General features: G+C 36.4%; 1 protein-coding gene across 6 annotated transcripts in view; it reads right to left on the reverse strand.

Moving 5' to 3' along the window:
- MBD5 (methyl-CpG binding domain protein 5) overlaps nucleotides 1-24664 on the reverse strand; it is a 148855-nt gene that overhangs the window by 71686 nt on the left and 52505 nt on the right. For 3 of the 6 annotated variants that reach the window (XM_059394327.1, XM_059394330.1, XM_059394325.1), the window contains one exon: nucleotides 1423-1596. The exons of 2 other annotated variants lie outside the window; for them this stretch is intronic. The gene's annotated coding sequence lies outside the window, so the exon portion shown is untranslated. Of the gene's footprint in view, nucleotides 1-1422; nucleotides 1920-24664 lie in introns of those variants that run through there. One more of the 6 variants, XM_059394326.1, reaches the window with a different exon arrangement.

The following is a 24664-nucleotide window of genomic DNA, read 5'->3' on the forward strand; positions in this document are numbered from 1 at the left end:
TATACATGATGGAATATACTCAGTCACAAAGAAGAATGAAACTTGCCATTTGTGACAACATGAATGGACCTAGAGGTTATTATGCCAAGTGAAGTAAGTCAGATAATGAAAGACAAATACTACTGGATTTCACTTACTTATGGAATCTAAAAAAATAAATGAACAAACAAAATGAAACAAAAACAGACTTGTAGATACAGGAAACAAACCTTTTGTTACTAGAAGGGAGAGGGCTTGGAGGGTAGGCAAAATAATGAAGGAGATTAAGAGGTAAAACCTTCCAGTTATAAAATAAGTAAGTCATGAGTATGTAATGTACAGCATAGGGAATACAGTCAGTAATGTTGCAATAACTCCGTATAGGGACAGGTGGTAACTAGATTTATCATAGGGATCATTTTGTAAGGTAGGAAAATATTTAATCACTATGATGTACACCTGAAAGTAATAGGATATTGTATATCAGTCATACTTCAATTTAAAATTAATTAAAGAAATCTGTGTTAAAAAAAGAATGAGACAATTATGAATTATGCCCCTCTGGGGTTGTATAACATATTTAAACAACTCATATTTATATACTCTTTTACATACAAGTGTTTAGCACTCTTCAATTCATCTGGCAATAGATACCCAGTTACTACTTGGAGTAATCAGTTCTGTAGAGAGGTAATGGTGCCCACTAACCTTGAAAATCAGTTTACTCAAGGAGGGAATAAGAAGACTCCTCAGCCATTGTAGAAACCCACCCAAAGATACAGTCTCTAAATATGCACCAATATCTAGGAACACTCAGGTCCAATCAATGCTTCCAACAAGTGTAATTAAATGTAAAACATAACTATAGTCTAGTTGTTCAATAAGGTCTTTCAAGAAGGAAGAGAAGGAATATTATCTCTGTGGGGATTCCAAAAACAGGAGTCCAAAGCATATAATCCCTCGGTCCCATGAAATAAGTGAACTTTTACTGTGTTTATGTAGCTGACATACCAGGAACAAAATGAATGAGTAGTAATACCTACAGATGTTTTGTGGTGTCATATGAAAAGTGTCTCAAGGAAACTCCACTTAGCATTGGACTGCTAACTGGAATGCTGAGGGAGGCAGAGGAAATGTAGCAGCCAAAGAAAACTTATGCACAAGTATTCAGGTTGCAGAGGAAGGCAGTTTCAGTATCATAAAACCAGGTATAGAGTGTCCTAGAGAACATGCTGAAGAAAAGCAAAACCTGTAGGAAATGAAGTCTCTAATTTAACAAACAGTTAAACAAAATACAAGACTAAGTTACAAACGAGAAGACTCTGGGCCAAATCCCACTTGCAGAAGTGTTTGGCATGAACACAGTTTGAGACTAATAGTAAAATTAGTTGACTATATTTAAATTAAAGGATTTCACATGAAAATTTGCATTTCCTGCTTTACCTGAGAAACTGGACAATGTGGTAATACTAGGTCAACATTCCTGCCTTTCAACAATTATCTGGAACGGAGCAGTGGCTGCTCCTTCAGAAAGGACTTGGCTCTCCAGTTCAGTGCAGTGGGTTGCTGCTTCATTCCCATCAGCCTGGCCTCTGTAGGCACTTGGGTTTCCAATCTCTGGAATAGAAAGGACCTTGAGATAAGGCTTGAAGGACTCACTGTGGCCTCTGACAAGAAGTACAACTTTTTTTTTTTTTTTTTTTTAAACAACCACTTAACCTACACTTCATAGTTTCTTCACAGTGGTGGAGAATGAACTCAGTGGATCATCACACATTAGTATGTGAAGAGCTGGTAAGGCAGTTAAAACCATGAGCAAACAGTTAATTTTCTTGATAAAATTGAGATGACTGAAACCATGGTGATTTTTGAGTTGGAGGAGGTAGAGGTTACACAGAATTCTCACCCAACTTCAGTCTTCTATCACCCCTTCTTTTATAGCCCCATCATCAGTAACACCACATTAGCATTATCTTAAGAACTCATCTTGGGATCAAAGAATTATGGAAGCAAATTGTACATTACCATTATTGAGTTGTGAAATGCCACCCCTTGACTTTTAACATTGTTTCCTTTCAGCAAATAGGGAAAAAAATCACAAGGACTTTCAAAAGTGTATTTGAGACCTTATCACCCCTTACTCTATTTTCTCCTAGCCATCAAGGAGACATTGACAAGGTTCTTTCTCAGTCAGGGCAACATAATCCTTGGGACAGTGTACTCATTTTGTTCTCTTTCCATAGCTAATGAACAACCTTCTGATTTTTGTTGGATTTCATAGGTGCTTTGATATCAAGTTCATAATTTGGATATTTGGTATAAGTATTTCAGTCAATGAAGGCAAATAAACAGATAAATGGCTTACATTTGGCTTATACATTAATTTCTTATAAATACAGGTGATCTGTATCAGACCCTAAAAAGTCCCATCACCCATGAGAGCAATGGCAAATAATTTTTTTCTTGATTTTCTTTATTTTTTAGAGTAATCTCTATGTCCAACATAAGGCTTGAATTCATGACTTTGAGATCAAGAGTCGTGTATCTATTGACTGAGCCAGCCATGCACCCTCAACTTTTTCTTCTAATTGGAAGAGTAAGGACCACATGCTGGACCATAATTACGACACAGGATGCTCCTCCATCTTTGTGTATTTCCTGAGAGCCAGCCTACTTGTTCTTTTTTTGCTTTTGGTTTTAGGCCAAAGCAGGACAGGGGAATGTGCATAGGACATGGTGTACATATGCTTGAACATTGCTGTTTCTCCGAAAGCCGCCAGGAGAAACAAAGCACCAGCTAAGGAATATGGAACCTAGATTAAATAACTATGTCCCTGTAGTCCTGATATATTAAAGGCACTCCAGACATTAGGTTGAGTGTTTTAACTATTTATTGGGCATCAACTACACGTGAAGCACAGTAATGGATATCAAGGAACTGAACATAAAGAGCATACATGACTGGGAGGTGGAGGGCAGGGAGTAAGGCAATTAGGGAAACAGGTAATTACAATACTGAATGACACTGGCTATAATAGGGCTAAATGTGGAGTGCTAAAGGAGCACAAAGAGCGAGCTAGTCTAGTTTTCAGGGATCAGAGAAAGGGAGACACAGGATATATTTAAAGATGCACTGAAGTTAGACAAAGAAAGGTTAGTAGGAGACCTCAAACTTCATCTCATCCGTGCATATGATCTTAGTTCCAAAAGAGTCATATTGAAGATTTTATGTTTCTGTCTGATAACAATTCCAATATTGGATATATATTTTTAAGCTGGTAAGCAAGCATAAAGGTCTCATTTTGTCAGACCTTTTAACCTTGAGATGGGCTAAGTGATGAAGCATTAATGAATATTTTGTGCAGGAAGGTCTGGATGCCTGCCTCATGCCTGAAACAGAAAACAGTGACCTGATATCCAGATAAGCAGATACTGTTTTCTAGAAGAAATACTATCAAAGTACAATGATTCACTTCAATAAGAAAGTATTTTTAGATGTGAGTGCACTGGAAACAGAAGCTAAAATGAGCAAGATATGGATGAGGGAGTTTTAGCCTGTAGATAAAGTAGTTCAAAACCATTTGGAAGTATATCCTTCAATAAAAGAAGTTCATAAGTGATGAAAATAAGGTGACTACTATTCTAAAGCTATTCAAGACAAAGGTATGAACAATATTAGCTGACTTCCTACCATCTTCTGGGAACAGCACTGAATATTTTACACATAAATATATTAACTTGTTTAATCCTTATCACAACCCTATACATAAACATTATTATTTTTTCTTTTCTAGAATTAAGGATATGGAGGCAAGAGAAATTAAATTAGTTTCTCTTTTTCTCTCTGGTAATTTATATCCCCCTTTCCTATTTTATTGTTTTTTTCCTTAGTGTTTACCCCATTTTACATTTACCCTACTGTTATTTCCTCTACATTTTTAACATTTACCGTCTTGTGATTTCCTCTGACAAGAGCATAAGCTCTGTGAGCACATGACCATATAAATCATCACAACAGAAAAAATTCCTTATAATTTTTTGCTTTAGGTTCAAGACTCCTTGAAAGCTGGCTATCTTACAACTTTTTAAAAAATTTCTCATAGCACAAAGTATAGAACCTTACACATGCTGGAGTCAAAAATATTTGTCGAGTGAACGATGAGCATAATTAATTGGCAAGCATGTACTGAGTCCTTGTCATGCTTAGCACTGCACGTGTCACTGTCAGATTGCAAAGTACAGAATACTATCAATGTTCTCAAAGAACTTAACACCTAGGAACAGAAATAGGTAAATGCATGAGGAATACCCAGGTGCAAAATAAGAAGGTCTCACATTTCATTATTTCCATTCTTCAACCTAATAATATCTGAAAATGCTTACTGAGCACTCCTCCCAAGACATCCTAGTAGTTTGCTGCATTTAACTTTCATGGAAATGCCAGGACTGTTCAGTTTCATGCTTATGCACGTGTTGTTCCCTGGACTTAAGATTTCTTTCTGTATTCTTTTTTTTTTCTTTTTAAGATTTTATTTATTTCTGAGAGAGAGAGACAGCACAAGTAGGCAGAGGGAGAGGGAGCAGAGCAGGGAGTCTGAAGCGGGGCTCCATCCCAGAACCCTGAGATCTGACCTGAGCCAAAGGCAGGCAGATGCTCAACCAACTGAGCCATCAGAGTGCCCCTTCCTTCTGCATTCTTAAAGCAACCTTGTATTCTTTACACTCTAGGGTTAACTCCTCCATAAAGTCCCATCTAGACTCCTGCTCAGAGTTACTTATTCATTCCTCTCTCATTCTGCAGTGCTAATTGCATGCCAACCACAATGTTTTATGCACACGCATTCCTTGTTTCATATAGCTTTGTTTTTGAGGTTGCCAAACACATTACCAGGTACATGGTATGCAAACAATGTGCTTTGAGTTGAATTATTTGTTTTTCTCACCTTTCAAAACGCTAAAGAAATTTTTTACTCCCTTAAATATAATAATAAAATAGTGAAGTTCTTGTAAGTAATATGTTAAAACCACCCAGTAATATATATATAGGTGGCTAATTGTAGGTGTGTATTCAACCAAAATCAAATGGAGTCTGAATAGAATCTACTTTTCTCTTATCCTATTTTCAGTATAATTTCTAAATTTGGGGGCTGTCTGCAGTGCCTACAAGAGTGCCTGGCACAGAGAATAACTTTTTGAGTAAATGAAATGAATGTTTGCATACAAACTAAATGCTATGGCATAAAATAAATGTATTATAGGAACTCAGAGATGAGGTAACAAATAATAGAATAGTGAGCTAATGGTTAGGAAATGTAGAATCTGAAATTTTCTAGCTCTATATAATATTTTTATTAACATATAGTATATTATTTGTTTCAGGGGTATAGGTCTGTGAATCATCAGTCTTACACAATTCACAGCACTCACCATAGCACATACCCTTCCCAATGTTCATAACCCAGCCACGCTATCCTTCCCATTCCTCTAGCAACCCTCAGTTTGTTTCCTGAGATTAAGAGTCTCTTATGGTTTGTCTCCCTCCTTGGTCCCATTGTGTTTCATTTTTCCCTCCATTCCCCCCATGAACCCCCGCCTTGCCTCTCAAATTCCTCATATCAGGGAGATCATAAAATAATTGTCTTGCTCTGATTGACTTATTTCACTTAGCCTAAAACCCTCTAGTTCCATCCATGTTGCTGCAAATGGTAAGATTTCATGGTGGTTTTTGATAGCTGCATAGTATTATATCATATGTGTGTGTGCGTGCACGCACGTGTGTGTGTGCTTGTGTGTGTATACAACATCTTTATCCTTTCATTTGTTGATGGACATCTAGGTTCTTTCCATAGTTTGGCTATTGTGGACATTGCTGCTATAAACATTTGGGTGCACATGTCCCTTCAGATCGCTACATTTGTATCTTTAGGGTAAGTACCCAGTAGTGCAATTGCTGGGTTGTAGGGGTAGCTCTATTTTCAACTTTTTGAGGAACCTCCATATTATTTTCCAGAGTGGCTGTACCGGTTTCTAGCTCTATATAACTTAACTTTAATTTTTCAATTTGTAAAATTAATGACCTTGGACTAGATCAGTATTTTTCAAATTATTTTAGGTGTAGGTCTCTTTTATCTAATGAAATCTAAATGGAATCTGTAATATATAAAACAGAAAAAATAGACTTACTGGTAATAATTATTCATTGTGTAAGACCAAATCATAACACTACTTATTAAAATCCATCAATAAAAATAAGGCACTATTTTGATTAGTAAAAAGTATGAAGTCAAGACATATGGGTAAGAGTTGCAATTTAAAATAATCTTCAAAAGTGTCATTTATGTATTTGTTTTGGCTTTCTAATATGGAAACAATTCTGGTTACCACAGAAAAGCTATTGCCAAAGGCAACTTTTTTTTTTTTTTTTAATAGTGAATTTGGCTTTAGCAACATAAAGATCTCTGCAATTAAAATGGTCTAGAAGCTGGTGAGAGAGTCAAGATGGTGGAGGAGTAGCAGACTGAGAAGACATCTGGTCGCAGTTCAGCTAGATAGTTATCAAACCATTCTGAACACCTATAAACCCAATAGGAGATTGAAGAGAAGAAGAGCAGCAATTCTAGAAACAGAAAATTGACCACTTTCTGAAAGGTAGGACGTGCAGAGAAGTGAATCCGAAGCAATGGGAATATAGATCACGGGGGGAGGGGCCAGCTGCCAGCAAGTGGTGGAGCAACAGACTATAAAATTGGAACTTTAACAAGTCTGCTCCACTGAGGGATATTGCTCAGGAGGCTAAGTGGGGGTGGAACCCTCATGGGGACAGTATGGTCTCGGGTCCTGTAGGGTCACAGAAGGATCGGAGGTGTCTGAGTGTGGCAGAGCTCGCAGGTATCAGAGTGGGGAAGCCAACTACAGAGACGGAGCTGAGGAGTGAACTCTCAGCTTGGGGTTACTTTGAACTGTGATCCATGGCAGAGTCAGACCACTGCTCTTTAAGCAGGGACCCCACAAGTGGCAGATCTGGGGAGAACCCCCTTTCCACTGGAAGAGCAACGTGGCAGGAATCTGCTGGGTTTGGAGCCAGAGGTAGAAATGCTCAGTCACAGGCTGCGTGAGCTTGGAGCATGGCCAGGGACCAGAGAGATGGGAGTGACTGACCGCTTTTCTCCGAGATTGCACAGAAGAGTGGGGCCCCGAGCTCTCAGCTCCTCTGGTCCAGAGATTGGCAGGCTGCCATTTTCATTTCCATCCTCCACAGCTCTATGGAAAGCATTCAGGGAACAAAAGCTCCTGAGCGCGAACCCAAGCAGATTACTTAGTGTGGCCTCTGGCAAGGGTGGCACAATTCTGCCTCGGGCAAAGACATTTGAGAATCACTACACCAGGCTCCTCTTCCAAAAGATCAGCAAGAACATTCAGCCAAGACCAAGTTCACTGATCAAGGAGATCAGCAGAATTCCAGAGGAGGGGAAAGCAAAGCATGGAATTCATGGCTTTCTCCCCATGATTCTTTAGTCTTGCAAGGTTAATTAAATTTCTTTAATTTTATTTTTTTCTTATTCTAGTTTTTTAAGCTTTTCCTCATTCCTCTTTTAATGTTTTTTTTTAAAACTAGTCTATCTTAACAATACCTTTCTTAAAAAAATCTTTTTAAACTTTCATTAGTATAGTCATATTTTATCCTTCATTGTATCTAACTTAATTTTTTTTTAATACATATAGGGTTTTTTCTTCTAAAAAATTTTGGGATACAATTTCTTCTAATAGATCAAAATATACCTTAAATCCAGCACTGAGCAAATTCTCTCCACTTTCTTTTTCTTTCATTTTCCAACCAACTTATCTTATCAATTCCTTTTTAAGAAATTTTTAAAAAATTCTCATCTTTATAGTTATATTCCATCCCTTCATTGTGTTTACCCTTATTTTTGTATATATATAAGTTTTACTTTCTCTAAAATTTTGGGAGGTAGTTTCTTCTAAGAGACCAAAATGCACCCAAAATCAAGTGGGTGGGTGGGTGGCTCTGTTCTATTCACCAGTCTAATATGTGTGTGTATGTATGTGTCTGTATTTTAAATTGGTTTTAATTTTTTTACCCCCTTTCTTCTCCCCCCAATTTGGGAATCTATTGTGATTTGGTAAGCATACATTTTTCTGGGGTCTTTGCTACCCTTTTAGTATTTTATTCTCTCATTTATATATTCTTATCTGGATAAAATGACAGGGCACTCAAACTCACCCCCCCCCCCCAAAATAAAAAAAAAAGAACAAGAGGCAGTACTGAAGGCTAGGGACCTAATCAATATGGACATTGGTAGTATGTCTGATCTAGAGTTCAGAATGACGATTCTCAAGGTGCTAGCTGGGCTCGAAAAATGCATGGAAGATATTAGAGAAACCCTGTATGGAAAAATAAAATCCCTTTCTGGAGAAATAAAAGAACTAAAATCTAACCAAGATGAAATCAAAAGAGGTATTAATGAGGTGCAATCAAGAATAGAGGCTCTTACTGCAAAGATAAATGAAGCAGAAGAGAGAATTAGTGATATAGAAGACCAAATGATGGAGAATAAAGCAACTGAGCACAAGAGAGACAAACAACTACTGGACCATGAGGGGAGAATTCAAGAGATAAGTGATACCATAAAATGAAACAATATTAGAATAATTGCGATTCCAGAAGGAGAAGAAAGGGGGGAGGTAGAAGGTATATTGGAGTGAATTATAGTAGAGAATTTTCCTAATATGGCAAAGGGAGCAAGCATCAAATCCAGGAGGCACAAAGAACACCCTAAAAATCAATAAAAATAGGTTCACACCCTATCATCTAATAGTAAAACTTACAAGTCTTAGTGACAAAGAGAAAATCCTGAGAGCAGCTCGGGACTAGAAGTCTGTAACATACAATGGTAAAATGATTAGATCGACAGCAGACTTATCCACAGAGACCTGGCAGGCCAGAAAGAACTGGCATGATATATTCAGAGGACTAAGTGAGAAAAATATGCAGGCAAGAATACTATATCCAGCTAGGCTATCATTGAAAATAGAAGGAGAGATAAAAAGCTTCCAGGACAAACAAAAACTAAAAGAATTTGTAAACACCAAACCAGTTCTACAGGAAATATTGAAAGTGGTCCTCTAAACAAAGAGGGAGCCTAAAAGTAGCAGACCAGAAAGGATCAGAGACAATATACATTAACAGTCACCTTACAGGCAATACAATGGCATTAAATTCATATCTTTCAGTAGTTACCCTGAATGTAAATGGGCTAAATGGTCAATCAAAAGACACAGGGTATCAGAATGGATAAAAAAACAAAACCCATCAATATGCTATCTACAAGAAACTCATTTTAGACCCAAGGACACCTCCAGATGTAAAGTGAGGGGGTGGAAAACAACTTACCATGCTAATGGACATCAGAAGAAAGCTGGGGTGGCAATCCTTATATCAGATAAATTAGATTTTAAGCCAAAGACTATAATAAGAGATGAGGAAGGACACTATATCATACTCAAAGGGTCTGTCCAACAAGAAGATCTAACAATTTTAAATATCTATGCCCCTAACATGGGAGCAGCCAACTATATAAACCAATTAATAACAAAATGAAAGAAACACAACAACACTAATAGAATAATAGTAGGGGAATTTAACACACCCCTCACTGAAATGGACAGACCATCCAAGCAAAAGATCAACAAGGAAATAAAGGCCTTAAATGACATACTGGACCAGATGGACATCACAGATATACTGAGAACATTCCATCCCAAAACAGCAGAACACACATTCTTCTCTAGTGCATGTGGAACATTCTCCAGAATAGATCACATCCTGGGTAACAAATCAGGTATCAACTGGTACCAAAAGATTGGGTTCATTCCCTGCATATTTTCAGACCACAATGCTCTGATGCTAGAGCTCAATCACAAGAGGAAAACTGGAAAGAACTCAAATACATGGAGGCTAAAGGGCATCCTACTAAAGAATGAATGGTTCAACCAGGACATTAATGAAGAATTGAAAAAATTCATGGAAACAAATGAAAATGAAAACACAACTGTTCAAAACCTGTGGGACACAGCAAAGGCAGTCCTGAGAGGAAAGTATATAGCGATATAAGCCTTTCTCAAGAAACAAGAAAGGTCTGAACTACACAACCTCACCCTACACCTAAAGGAGCTGGAGAAAGAACAGCAAAGAAAGGCTAAACCAAGCAGGAGAAGAGAAATAATAAAGATCAAGCAGAAATCAGTGAAATAGAAACAGAAAACAAAACAACAACAAAAACACAACCGGTAGAACAAATCAATGAAACTAGAGGCTGGTTCATTGAAAGAATTAATAAGATTGATAAACCCCTGGCCAGATTTACCAAAAAGAAAAGAGAAAGGACCCAAATTAATAAAATCATGAATGAAAGAGGAAAGATCACAACCAAAAGCAAAGAAATATAATTATAAGAACATATCATGAGAAACTATATGCCAGCAAATTTGACAATCTGGAAGAAATGGATGCATTCCTAGAGACGTATAAACTATCAAAATTGAACCAAGGAAAAACAGAAAACTTGAACAGACCTATAACCAGTAAGGAGATTCAAGGAGTCATCAAAAATCTCTCAACAAACAAGAGCCCAGGGCCAAATGGCTTCCCAGGGGAATACTATCAAACATTTAAAGAGGAATTAACACGTATTCTTCTGAAACTGTTCCAAAAAATAGAAAAGGAAGGAAAACTCCCAAACTCATTTTATGAAGCCAGCATCACCTTGATCCCCAAACCAGACAAAGACCCCATCAAAAAAGAGAATTACAGACCAATATCCTTGATGAACACAGATGCGAAAATTCTCACCAAAATACTAGCCAATAGGATTCAACAGTACATTAAAAGGATTATTCACCACGACCACGTAGGATTTATTCCAGGGCTGCAAGGTTGGTTCAACAACTGCAAATCAATGAATCTGATAGAATACATTAAAAAAATAAAGAACAAGAACCATGATACTCTCAATAGATGATGAAAAAGCATTTGACAAAGTATAGCATCCTTTCTAGATCAAAACTCTTCAAAGTGTAGGGATAGAGCACATACCTCAATATCATCAAAGCCATCTATGAAAACCCCACTGCAAATATCATTCTCAATGGAGAAAAACTGAAAGCTTTTCCACGAAGGTCAGGAACATGACAGGGATGTCCATTATCACCACTACTATTCAAAATAATACCAGAAATCCTAGCTTCAGCAATCAGACAACGAAAAGAAATTAAAGGCATCCAAATTGGCAAAGAAGTCAAACTATCACTCTTTGCAGATGATATGATACTTTATGTGGAAAACCCAAAAGACTCCACTCCAAATCTGCTAGAACTTGTACAGGAATTCAGTAAAGTATCAGGATATAAAATCAATGCAAATAAACCAGTTGCATTTTTATACACCAACAACAAGAGAGAATAAAGAGAAATTAAAGAGTCGATCCCATTTACAACTGCGCCCAAAAGCATAAGATACCTAGGAATAAACCTAACCAAAGAGGCAAAGAATCTGTACTCAGAAAACTATAAAGTTCTCATGAAAGGACCTGAGGAAGACACAAAGAAATGGAAAAATGTTCCATGCTCATGGATTGGAAGAATAAATATTGTGAAATGTCTATGCTACCTAAAGCAATCTGCATGTTTACTGCAATCCCTATCAAAACACCATCAATTTTTTTCAAGGAAATGGAAAAAATAATGCTAAATTTATATGGAACCAGAAAAGACCCTGAATAGTCAGAGGAAGGTTGAAAAAGAAAGCCAAAGTTGGTGGAATTACAATTCTCGATTTCAAGCTCTGTTACAAAGCTGTCATCATCAAGGCAGTATGGTATTGCCACAAAGACAGACACATAGATCAATGGAACAGAATAGAGAGCCCAGAAATAGACCCTCAACTCTATGGTCAACTGATTTTTGACAAAGCAGGAAAGAATATCCAATGGAAAAAAGACAGTCTCTTCAACAAATAATGTTTGGAAATTGGACAGCCACATGCAGAAAAATGGAACTGGACCATTTCCTTACACCACACACGAAAACAGACTCAAAATGGGTGAAAGACCTCAATAGGAGACAGGAATCCATCAAAATCTTTGAGGACAACACAGACAGCAACCTCTTCGACCTCAGCCGCAGCAACTTCTTCTAGAAACATCGCCAAAGGCAAGGGAAGCAAGGGCAAAAATGAACTATTGGGACTTCATCAAGATCAAAATCTTTTGTATGGCAAAGGAAACAGTCAACAAAACCAAAAAACAACTGACAATGGGAGATGATATTCACAAATGCCATATCAGATAAAGGGCTAGTATCCAAAATCTATAAAGAACTTATCAAACTCAACACCCAAAGAAAAAAGAATCCAATCAAGAAATGGGCAGAGATTCGGCTCAGGTCGTGATCCCAGTGTCCTGGGATTGAGCCCCACATCGGGCTCTCTGCTCAGCAGGGAGTCTCCTTGCCCCTCTCTCTTTGTCTGCCTCTTTGCCTACTTGTGATCACTCTCTCTCTGTGTCAAATAAATAAATAAAATTAAAAAAAAAAAAAGAAACATGAACATGAGAACATGAACAGACATTTCTGCAAAGAAGACATCCAGATGGCCAACAGACATGAAAAAGTGCTTCACATCCCTCGACATCAGGGAAATACAAATCAAAACCACAATGAGATACCACCTCACACCAGTCAGAATGGCTAAAATTAACAAGTCAGGAAATGACAGATGCTGGCGAGGATGCGGAGAAAGGGGAACCCTTCTACACTGTTGGTGGGAATGCAAGCTGATGCAGCCATTTTGGAAAACAGCATGGAGGCTCCTCAAAATGTTGAAAATAGAGCTATCCTGTGACCCAGCAATCACACTACTGGGTATTTACCCTAAAGATACAAATGCAGTGATCCGAAGGGGCACGTGTATCAAATGCTTATAGCAGCAACATCCACAATAGCCAAACTATGGAAAGAACCTAGATGTCCATGAACAGATGAATGGATAAAGAAGATGTGGTATATCTATATACAATGGAATACCATGCAGCCATCAAAAAAAATGAAATCTTGCCATTTGCAATGACGTGGATGGAACTAGAGGGTATTATGGTGAGTGAAATAAGTCAATCAGAGGAAGACAATTATCATATGATCTCCCTGATATGAGAAAATTGAGAGGCAAAGTTGGGGGTTTGGAGGGTAGGGTAGGAAAAAATGAAACAAGATGGGATTGGGAGGAAGACAAACCGTAAGAGACTCTTAATCTCACAAAACAAACTGAGGGTTGCTGTGTGGAGGGGGATATAGAGAGGGGGGTTGGGTTATGGACACTGGGGAGGGTATGTGCTATGGTGAGTGCTGTGAAGTGTGTAAGCCTGATGATTCATAGACCCGTATCTCTGGGGCAAATAATACATTATATGTTAATAAAAAAAATAACATGGTCTAGAAGCTTGAATAAAGGAATAGTGAATAAAATCTTGTTTCCATGACTGAATGAGTATGTCTAATCATTACTCATGTTTCTGGGCATAAGTGTGAAATATGGACAAGAAACACTCAAAACTAAAATTAAGCAAGGAAACTTCCTTTAATACAATATTATCATATTAATTTGCCATTGCAAAACAGTTAAGGAGTGATACATGTCTGTATTTATTCAATGAGGCATACATGCTGCAGCAATGCTCTTGCTTATATAACCTGATCTGGATATCTCATAATGAACTCAAGTTTTTAAAAAGCCCAGCTAAAAAGCTTAAAAATATAAATGCATACTCATAATAAGTTTAAATATGTATATGAATATTGGTAGCAAAGCTTTAGTCAGCAGTCCATAAAAATATAAACTAGTAGCATGGTTTACTTTTGTTTCATGATGTGTTTATATGTTTTTTTCATGATGTGTTTACAACTTGGTATAACACACTTTGAAAGCACATGTTACTTTTATTATAGTGTTAATCTATTTTTAAAATTCAAGTTTGTGTCCAACATTTAGAAGACCTTGAAGAATCTCTTCTGAGCTGGATGTTCTTCTGTTCCATTCAATTCTATCATTTCTACCTTAGCTAGAAAAGGGAGGGAGACTTCATAAAGATGACTTCAATTTTTTCAACTCAATCTCATATATGTTTACCGAGATAAGATACTCATAGAACAAGAAAAAGCCTGATTAGATTGAAGTGAATTGTGTTAGAAAGTATCATGAATGTAGCTTTAAAAAATATGCCCATCTTATTTTTATAGGGTGAATCTCTATGTACATAAACTCAAAAAAGTTTTGGTATCATAAATCTATGACATTCTAACATAAGCATTCCTGGTCTATAGGTATCTTAACTTATAAATGCAATCTCATTCCTATGTAGTCATTTGCTGACAATGACATCTGTCAGATGGAGAATAACTTGTCAGTGATTTTGCCACTATTTACTTGAGGAACATATTCTGATTTGAACTACAGAAGAAACTCTCATAACTGACCTTCACTTAAAAAAATCAATTAATCAAAATAGCATTTCTATTTGAAAACAGACAAATGTTTATCTCTGATTTTAACATTTGAGTTGTCTACTTTCCAATATTAGTTGTGTTGTTTCCAAAGCTGTCTGAGTCAATAATACTTGCTGGTGTAACTTAGGAATTTAATAAAATATTTTGTAAACTAATGAAATGTAAGCATAAAAAGAGAATGACTGTTTCCGTGAAAATTAAGTTGAAAGCATAATGTTTAATAGTCTCCTAAAAATGAGGTCAGATAGGATGGGAGAGTGGAGAATTTTGGGGGGAACCCTAAAAATCTTGAATAATTCTGTAGTCAGATTACCTTGCGAGTATCTTTGAATTCTTGTTCCTCTCCAAAGTTTAAAAAAACAGAAACAAAACCAAACCACATTAATATAAAGACACTGCTGTACTTCAACATGTAAACTCATAGGAAAACTTTTGATCTAAAAAGATTACTGACTACTCTTAACTACAGAGAACCAACTGATGGTTACCAGAGGGGAGGTTAGGGGAGGGGATAGGTTAAATAGGTGATGGGGATTAATGGCTGCACTTGTTCTGGTGAGTACCACCGTTTTGTATATATGTGTTGAATCATCAAACTGTATACCTGAAACTAATTTTACACTCCATATCAACTAACTAGAATTTAAATAAAAACGTAAAAAAAAAAAGATTATTGATTGAATGTATATTTATAGATAGTAGATTAAAGTGATTAATTGTAAGCATTTTTTATTTTTCTTTTTTATTGTTTTAGATTTTATTTATTTAATTGAAAGAGAGAGAGAATGAGAGAGAGAGAGAATGAGGGGGGAGGGTCAGAGGGAGAAGCAGACTCCCCACTGAGCAGGGAGACCAACTTGGGACACAATCCCAGGACTCCAGGATCATGACCTGAGCCGAAGGCAGTCGCTTAACCAACTGAGCCACCCAGGCACCCTGACTGTAAATATTTTTTTAATGATTCTCTGCTTTAACACATCTCTTCAATTAATAAATCAACTACAGGTTCAGATTGTGATGGGTAAGAGTCCTTCTCTATTACTATTACAAAAGCAGTATTTGTGACAGAGTATAATTTCATGTTGAAATGATGAAGTTGTTTGGGATTGAAGGTCTATTTTCTTTTGATGCTCATTATTTTAGAAACATACTGATAAAGAAGTTATTATATAATTATTTAATGAAGGCTTTTTAGTGAGAAATAAACTTTGGAAACAGATATACCCAACAATATCTTAAAATAATCAACACCAAAAAATGACAGAATTACAATCAGAGGGTAATCCATCCATAGTCAACATACATTTCTCAGAAACTGATAAATCAAATAGGCAAGAAATTAATAAAGATATAAATGATTAGAACTACATAAAATGCTCAATCTAATGTAAATTCACAGAGGATTATACAAATCAGTAAGAATATAAATGAACATTTTAAAAAAGAGCACATGAGAAAAATTAGCACAACGTGGTGGTTGAGAACATGGATTCTGGACCCAGACTGGTGGAATTAAAATTTCAGCTCTATTACTTGTGTAGACTTAGGGTATGTTACATTTCTGCTCCTCAGTTTCCCTATCTGCAAAATGAAGATAATAATCTTATCTGTCACTTAGTGTTGAGCAAATTAAATAAATAAAGACTTGTTCAGTACTTAGTGCCTGGCCCATTGAAGCATTATGTAAATATTTGGTAAATAAATAAAAGTAACTGGTCATGAAGACAATCTCAAAGATTCCAAATAACTGAAATCACATAGAATGTATCATCTAACTAATTTTCATAAATATAGAACATCTTAAGAAGATAATATCCCCAAATACCCTGTGTTTGCAAATTTGAAAAACAGTGACTCATATACAGGGAGCCCTGAAAATCAATATGAGGTCAGTGATCATAAATTTATAGCATAACCCAAAATGTGACATTATTTGTTAGAACATGCCTTATTAGACAAGATAGCAGTATGAATAGAGTTGGATTTCTGGGTTACTGAGTATAGGCATGGAAAAAGCAAAAAGAGAATAGATCACATTTGAAATTTAATATCACACTGTTCTTAAAAATATACAGAAGTACCCACATGGGGTGTGTGTGAGAGAGAATGATAAAGGAAATATGACAAATGTTAATTACTGAATTTTATGTGTAGATAATAAATAGATACATAGTTTAAATAGGTAATAGATTACCTAATAGATAACTTGAATAAACTATTATAACTTCATGTAAGTCTGAAATCATTTCAAAATAAAAGGTTTCTATGGGGCACCTGGGTGGCTCAGTGGGTTAAGCCGCTGCCTTCGGCTCAGGTCATGATCTCAGGATCCTGGGATCGAGTCCCGCATCGGGCTCTCTGCTCAGCAGGGAGCCTGCTTCCCTTCCTCTCTCTCTGCCTGCCTCTCCATCTACTTGTGATTTCTCTCTGTCAAATAAGTAAATAAAATCTTAAAAAAAATAAAAATAAAAAATAAAAGGTTTCTAAAATTTAGGGAAAACGAGTGCCTGGGTGGCTCAGTTGGTTAAGCGACTGAACGTGTGTGTTCGGCTTGGGTCATGATCCTAGGGTCCTGGGATCCAGCTCTGTGTTGGGCTCCCCACTTAGCGGGAGTCTGCTTCTTTCTCTCCTCCCTGCTCTGTCACTATCTGTCTCTCTCTCTCAAATAAATAAATAAAATATTAAAATAAAAATTTAAAAATGTAGGAAAAACACAAACAAAAATAAAACAGGACCAGGGTTGTGGAGAGGGTGAACAAAAGACAGAGGGGCAATGAACTTTGAGATGTGGCAAATGTGTTACTGAGGATATGGAAAATAGAATCTAAACTGGAATAAAGGCATATATGAAATTAAAGAACATGCAGTACAGGTATAAGGGAAGAAGGAAAGGAAATGGAAGTAGATAAAAGGTAGGAGAAATAGTTTGACCCGAAACAGTTAATATTGGGAGGCCGCAATAAGGCTTGAGACAAGGACCAAACCAGGCCCTGACTTGTGCCTCCTTTAAAGTCTGAATAACCTAACCAAAGGTTTAGGACGGAAAAATTGAGCAGCACTGAGAAAGGGTCTGTGCTATGTGTTGTGCGCTCGCCTATGTGACTTCCCACATGTTTGCTAAACAAATGAGAACAATTCGGTTGGGGTCAAAAGTTCGTTGCTGGGGGCGCCTGGGTGGCTCAGTGGGTTAAAGCCTCTGCCTTTGGCTCAGGTCATGATTGGGATTGAGCCCCGCATCGGGCTCTTTGCTCTGCAGGGAGCCTGCTTCCCGCTCTCTCTCTGCCTACCTCTCTGCCTACTTGTGATCTGTTTCTGTCAAAGAAATAAATAAAATCTTAAAAAAAAAAAAAAGTTCGTTGCTGGTCCTTGCTGCCCTAGTCCAGCCCATAAATTACTTTCAGGTTTTCTGTATCAATACAGAACACCTGTACTGGCTTCAGCCATTTGGTGTCACGAGGTCTGCTTATAGTCAAGTGTGAAACTTATTAAGGTAACTCGTGGTTGCTTAACAAGATACAGGTGTATTGCTTCTCCTATTGTAATATCACTATATATATGGCCTTAATGCTTTGAATAAACTTAGCACTGTTGAACATCCTCCTCAGTGCTCCTCCTGCCCCCATCTCTCTGCTTCTCGAGTTCTTTTCTTCATCCTCTTAGCCTCACGTTCCTGGTCGATTTGTCGCGCCAGCCGCGACAAGTTAAAATGTTGGGGAGATAAAAATATAGACCTATGAAAATTATAAGGTAAATTGATTAAATGCTTAAATAAATAAAGGGAAAAGTAAAATTCTGTATAAGGTCAGAAAAGGTTAATATAAAGGGCTACTATACTTTTGAATTTCTTCCTTACTTTGCCCAACTCCTTCAGCTTCATATATGGGTTGCGATAACTCAAATTTAAGGTAAAGAACTATTCATAAAGAAAGAAAGAAAAGAAGGGAGAAAGACAGAAAAATGTGGAAGCTGTAGAAATTGAAAAAAAAAATAACTCTAATCCATCTTGCAGAATGGAGAAGGATAAATTTGAGAGGGGAACAGGTAGAGAAGGTAAGACCTTCTGGAGAAGTTGAAAGAAATGGGCCCCTTCATAGATATTTATGTGAAATGGAATTGGTCTTGAATATTGACTAATGAATTGGTTTTGCATATTTAGTAAGACAAACAACTATTATATGAGATATAGTTAATAGAAATAAAGAAATAAAACAATCAGTACTTGAAGTGAATGTGATCATTTATTCAGAAACTCACACTGAAAAATTATTAGAACCAATGACAAAGCTATTTAGAGGTTAGCTGGGTATAAAATCAACATACAAAAACAAGAAAGGGATAATTGCCCTATCTAATAGTAAATTATATTAAAAAGTTGTAGTATTGGGGCATCTGGGTGGCTCTGTCAGTTAAATATCTGACTCTTGGTTTCAGCTCAGGTTGTGATGTCAGGGTCGTGAGAAAGAGCCCATGTCAGGCTCCTTGCTCAGTGCAGAATCCACTTGAGAGTCTCTGTCCCTCTCCCTGTCCCTCCTCCTCTGCCCCTCCCCCGGTCTCACTCTCTTATTCTCTCTAAAATAAATAAATAAAATCTAAGAAAAATAAATAAAAAGTTGTAGTATTGATGCAAGAATAGGTAAGTAGTGTAATGAAAGGGTGTGGCCACCAATAAACCCATAGATATGCAAATTTAGTTCACCATATAGGTGTCATTTTAATTCTATAGGAAAAGAATGGCCAATACATAGAGTTGGGACAACTGGATATCCATTTGGAAGAAAAAAATTAGTTACTTTCGTGACTCATGTAATGCACAAAATATATTCCAGATGATTCAAGACTTAAGTAAAAACACTAAATCAAACTAAAATATAAATGCTTTAAGACAATATAAAGGAATATGTTTATTTGTGTTGTACTTATGAAGGCCTTCTAAAGGAGACGAAAAGCAAATGCCAAAATGAAAAAGACCGATCAATTTAACTACATCAAAATTTAAAACTTCCATTCAGCAAAAGAACCACCAAAAAACTTAAAAAATAATTGATAGGCTGGGAAAAACATTTACAGCATATTTAACAGTGAGGTGTTAATATCTGGAATGTAGAAAGAACTTCTAAATCAGTACTAAAGAGATTAAAAAGCCCAAAAGAAAATGGACAGTAAATACTGATATGCTGAGACGAGGCAAAGCAAAAAGCCAAAATTTAAGAAAGGCTACTCAGTCTTAGTAGTAACCAGAAAATGCAAAATAAAGCAATAAGGAAGTCTGACTTTTCACTCATAAGACACGTAAACATTTTTAAAAGACGGTAATATCAAGTTTGGTTGAGTATGGAAAAACTAGTGTCATAAACTACTGGTAGAAGAACAAACTGTTAACTCCTTTTAGTACGGTAATGTATCAGTACCAATACGAATTTCAAATATGCATATTCTTTGAAATAGCAATCCTTCTTCATCATGTATGGAAAAATAATCAAATATGTGCACAAAAATTAAGTAAAATGATAGGGGCATCTGGGTGGCTCAGTGGGTTAAAGCCTCTACCTTTGGCTCGGGTTGTGATCCCAGGGTCCTGGGATTGAGCCCCGCATCGGGCTCTCTGCTCAGTGGAGAGCCTGCTTCCCTTCCTCTCTCTGCCTGCCTCTCTGCCTAGTTGTGATCTCTGTCTGTCAAATAAGTAAATTTAAAAAATTAAAAAAAGAGAATTAAGTAAAATGATATTCACAGTAGCACAAAACACAAAACCTGAATGCCTATTAATTAGGGAATACATAAATAATATAACATTTATAATATGGAAGATAATATAACACTTAAAAGAGGTAGTTCTATAAGTGATATGGAAAGATTTCCAAGACATACTGTCAAGTGAAGAAAAGCAAGTTAAAGAACATATTCTAAGTGTAAAAACATTTAAGTGACATTTAAAGATCACACATAACGTTTTGTAGTACTTTTAGTATCTATAGATGGTGAAATTGGGTTCCCTTTTATATAAAATACCATGAATTTCCAACCTTTCCTTCCTTCCGTGGTCTTAGTAAAAATCTTTGTATCTTTGTATCTTAATATTCAGAGACTAAAATTACATGTTAATTCAAACAAACATGTACTGAGTACCCGCTATATAAGTGTTCAAAAACAAATAATACATGGTATAATTCTTCCAAACCTTTTTGGAAATCACTTGGAAGCCTCATTTAAGTGGCATGAAGCAATCAAGTACTTAGAAGAGAATTAATGTTTATTTTTGGCAATGGACACAAAGTTCTACTTTCAAGAACTACTCAGGCATAAATTTTCATACACATAACAGAGGTGTATGAGGTCCAATTACTCATATTAAATACTGATTTTCTATGTTCATTACCATGGACTTTAATATTTTATAGCAAAAGGGCCTAGAATGCTAAACATAAGCTTTTATAGAAGCATTTGACTTTCTTTTTATTATATAAATTTCCTTAGCATTCTTCAGCTTATAATTAAACGTTTTTCCTTGATGACTTAAAATGCTTAAAATAATTTTGGGGGGACCAAGAATGAAAACAGGACAGTGACGTTAATACTAACAATGAACACATCAATGTATTATATTTGAGTTTTAAGAATACTCAGCATGAAGGACGCCTGGGTGGCTCAGTTGCTTAAGCAGCTGCCTTCGGCTCAGGTCATGATCCCCGCGTCCTGGGATCGAGTCCCACATTGGGCTCCTTGCTCAGCAGGAAGCCTGCTTCTCCCTTTCCCTCTGCTGCCATTCTGTCTGCCTGTGCTCGCTCTCTCCCTCTCTCTCTCTCTGATAAATAAATAAAATCTTGAAAAAAAAAAAAGAATACTCAGCATGAGACAAACTCTTGGACATCGGGACCAGCTGGGACTTTAAAACACTAAAGTTGGCTTAGGAGGCTTTAGGAACATGAGGAGATAAGATGGTGCAAGCAGTTTCATCTCTGGGGAAATCAATCTAATGTTAATGAAAAAATTTCCATGGCAACTTAAAACAAAGGAATAGAATAAAAAGAACTTTTTTTTTTTTTTTTTTAGTTCTAACCATAGGTACCATTTGAAGACTTTATTCTTTACTGCAGCTTTTTGTTTTTAAACTTCCAATTTGAATATGTTTTAATATTTTTTATTTTCATAGTTTTTAAGATGGATACTAATGACTCATTAACCAATCAGCTAATAAACAATGACTCAGATTAATCTATCAGCTAATAAATTAGTTTCTACTGATTTACAAACTATCTAAAAAAGGTTACATAGCTTTACAGAGCATATATTAATTTAGTTCATACCTGAGAAGTATTACTAGTTATTGATTCATTATACTGGTCAAAAAGATATCTAAATTAAACTCAAAAAGCAGATGTTGATAAATAAATCATCTATTAAACATAGCAGGCAATTATAAAACATAGCTATGAATTTTTACACTAAAAACAAGAGGGACAAGTAAAAGGAGTTGTCAAATTTGTAAGAAAATAATCCTGAAACCCTCAAGCAAACTTCAAATTTAGACTATCAGGTCATTTTCTACTAGTAATAAACAATTAATAGATAAATCTGAAGATAGAACTGCAATGATAATTCCAATGCTTCAAGCATGAACATTTCAATAGACAACCACAGTAATAATTTTTATATTTTAATAATGAATACTTCAACAGATGAAATCACTAAAAAAAAATGCCAGGATATTATAATACAAGTGCTATGATTTATCTGTATTATAAGACTAATACTGAGTAGTAAGAGATAAAATTCTATACTGTTCCATATTTTCAATCATTATTTTATATCAAACATTGCCAAATAGCTCACTACTACGTAAGGTTTATTTTTAATTTATTTTAACTTTTTTGATTTTTTTAATTTTTAATTTCTTTATTTAAGAGAGAGAGCACAAGCCAGGGGAGAGGCAGAGAGAGATAGAGAGAAGCAGGCTCCCCACTGAACAGGGAGCCTGATGCAGGGCTCAATCTCAGGACCCTGGGATCAGGGCCTGAGCCAAAGGCAGACACTTAACCAGACTGAGCCACCCAGGTGTCCTGAAATTTCTATTTTTTAAAGAAAATTCCTCAACTACTTCATACATATAAAGATTCACACAAATACATTTCAATATACAATATATATAAAATATCAGAGAGCCACTGAAAATTTTCATTAATCTTACAAAATACAAAAGGTACCATAAAAAATGAAAAATAAAATTATATTTAGCAAAAATGCATGTTTTGAGATGATGTTGATGTTAATCTTTTTCATTGTTCATCAACAGATGTACAAGGGTAATTGGGTCACAGTGAATTAGTAACTCAGATAATGAGAATTTTACAATACCCATGACTTTTTTTCCCCCTCATTGGACTTTTTAATATTTTTGTATTAAAGAAAATCTTTGTTATAGAGTGAATTTTATTCTAAACTTTATGATTTGCTTTGTAATATGTTTTTTCATTCATTCACTCATCCAAAAACTCAACCAGGTATCAACTTAAATGAAATTATTTAAATCCTTCATTAGGGCCTACTATGTATCAGACATACTTCAAGGTACTGGGGACAATGCATTTGGGAGGCTTACATTATAGTGGTGGTGACAGAACAAAAACAAATTAAGCAAAGACATAAATAAAATAACTGCAGGTCATGTTCAGTGCTATGAAAGAAATAGACAGGGGCCTACAAGAAAACAAGGATGGGAGCACTGGGGTGGAAGGAGAGCTCTCCTTCAGATACGAGGGGAGTCCTCTCTGAGAAGGTGAAATTTGAGAGGCCTGAGGATGAGAAAGAAACTGGCCGTAAGAATTGGGGGTGAGGAGGGCACCTGGGTGGCTCAGTGGGTTAAAGCCTCTGCCTTTGGCTCAGGTCATGATCCCAGGGTCCTGGGATCGAGCCCCGCATCGGGCTCTCTGCTCAGCAGGAAGCCTGCTTCCTCCCCTCTCTCTGCCTGCCTCTCTGCCTACTTGTGATCTCTGTCTGTCAAATAAATAAAATCTTAAAAAAAAAAAAAAAGAATTGGGGGTGAGGGACACAAGTATTCCAGGCAAAGGAAACAGCACGTATAAAACTCCAGAGCTGGACATGAGCTGGGTATGTTCTAGATCTGAAGTTAGGATGGATGTTGCTGGAGTGTAATGAGAGAAGGGGGGAGAGGCATGAGTTGAAGTTAGAGAAACAGGCAAGGAAGGAACCATGTAGGGCCACCTTATTCATAATGATGTTTTGCATTTTATTTTATTTTAACTGCAATGGGAAAGCAACAGAAGAGATTAAGTAGAGGAGTGACAAGACCCTAATTACACTTGAGGAAGGTATTTCTTTTTAGGTGTGTTAAGAATGGACGGGTAGAAGCAATCTGCTAGAAGTCTTGTGATAAAAGCTGACAAAATTTTGGATGTCTATTCACAGTGGCCTCTTAAAACTACTTCTTTGTATTTAACTGAATAATAATAGGCACAATTGGGATAATTGGAGAAATAGGTCATGTTATCTGGGGGATTGTAATAGTCTAGGAAGTGCACATTGGGAGTGGTTACATAGGTATTTTAGACTTTGGACAACATTTTCAAAGTATTCAAAGAGGTAAAAGTGCACTGTAAGCATCTATTATAAGGAAGGCAAAAAAGGTTTTGAAGTTATTAAAAAAAAAAAAGAACATTCTGACCAAAAGCATACAAACAGCCCAAGTCCAAAGATAAAGAAAGCAGAGAGAAATCTGTAGAAGCTCAAGGGGTTGTAACAAGGAGCTTTCTATATTGCTTTCTATATAGAAAGCTGTGTAAAAAGGCAAAAGGAAAGGCACATAAACCTGATTCAGCCTTCAAGACCTTGGTATGATTTGACCTGTGTTTTTTTTTTTTAATTACATTTTTTTTTCAATGTTCCAAAATTCACTGTTTATGCACCACACCCAGTGCTCCATGCAATACATGCCCTCTGTAATACCCACCACCTGGCTCACCAACCCCCCCAAACCCCTCCCCTCCCAAACCCTCAGTTTGTTGCTCAGAGTCCACAGTCTCTCTTGGCCTCTGAATACCACATTTTGTGAGTGTCTTTCCCTGACCACATTTTATAAGCGTTTCATGTGTCATGTCCT

This window comes from Mustela nigripes, chromosome 3 (genome assembly GCF_022355385.1).
Source record: "Mustela nigripes isolate SB6536 chromosome 3, MUSNIG.SB6536, whole genome shotgun sequence".
Classification (NCBI taxonomy): Eukaryota; Metazoa; Chordata; class Mammalia; order Carnivora; family Mustelidae; genus Mustela; species Mustela nigripes.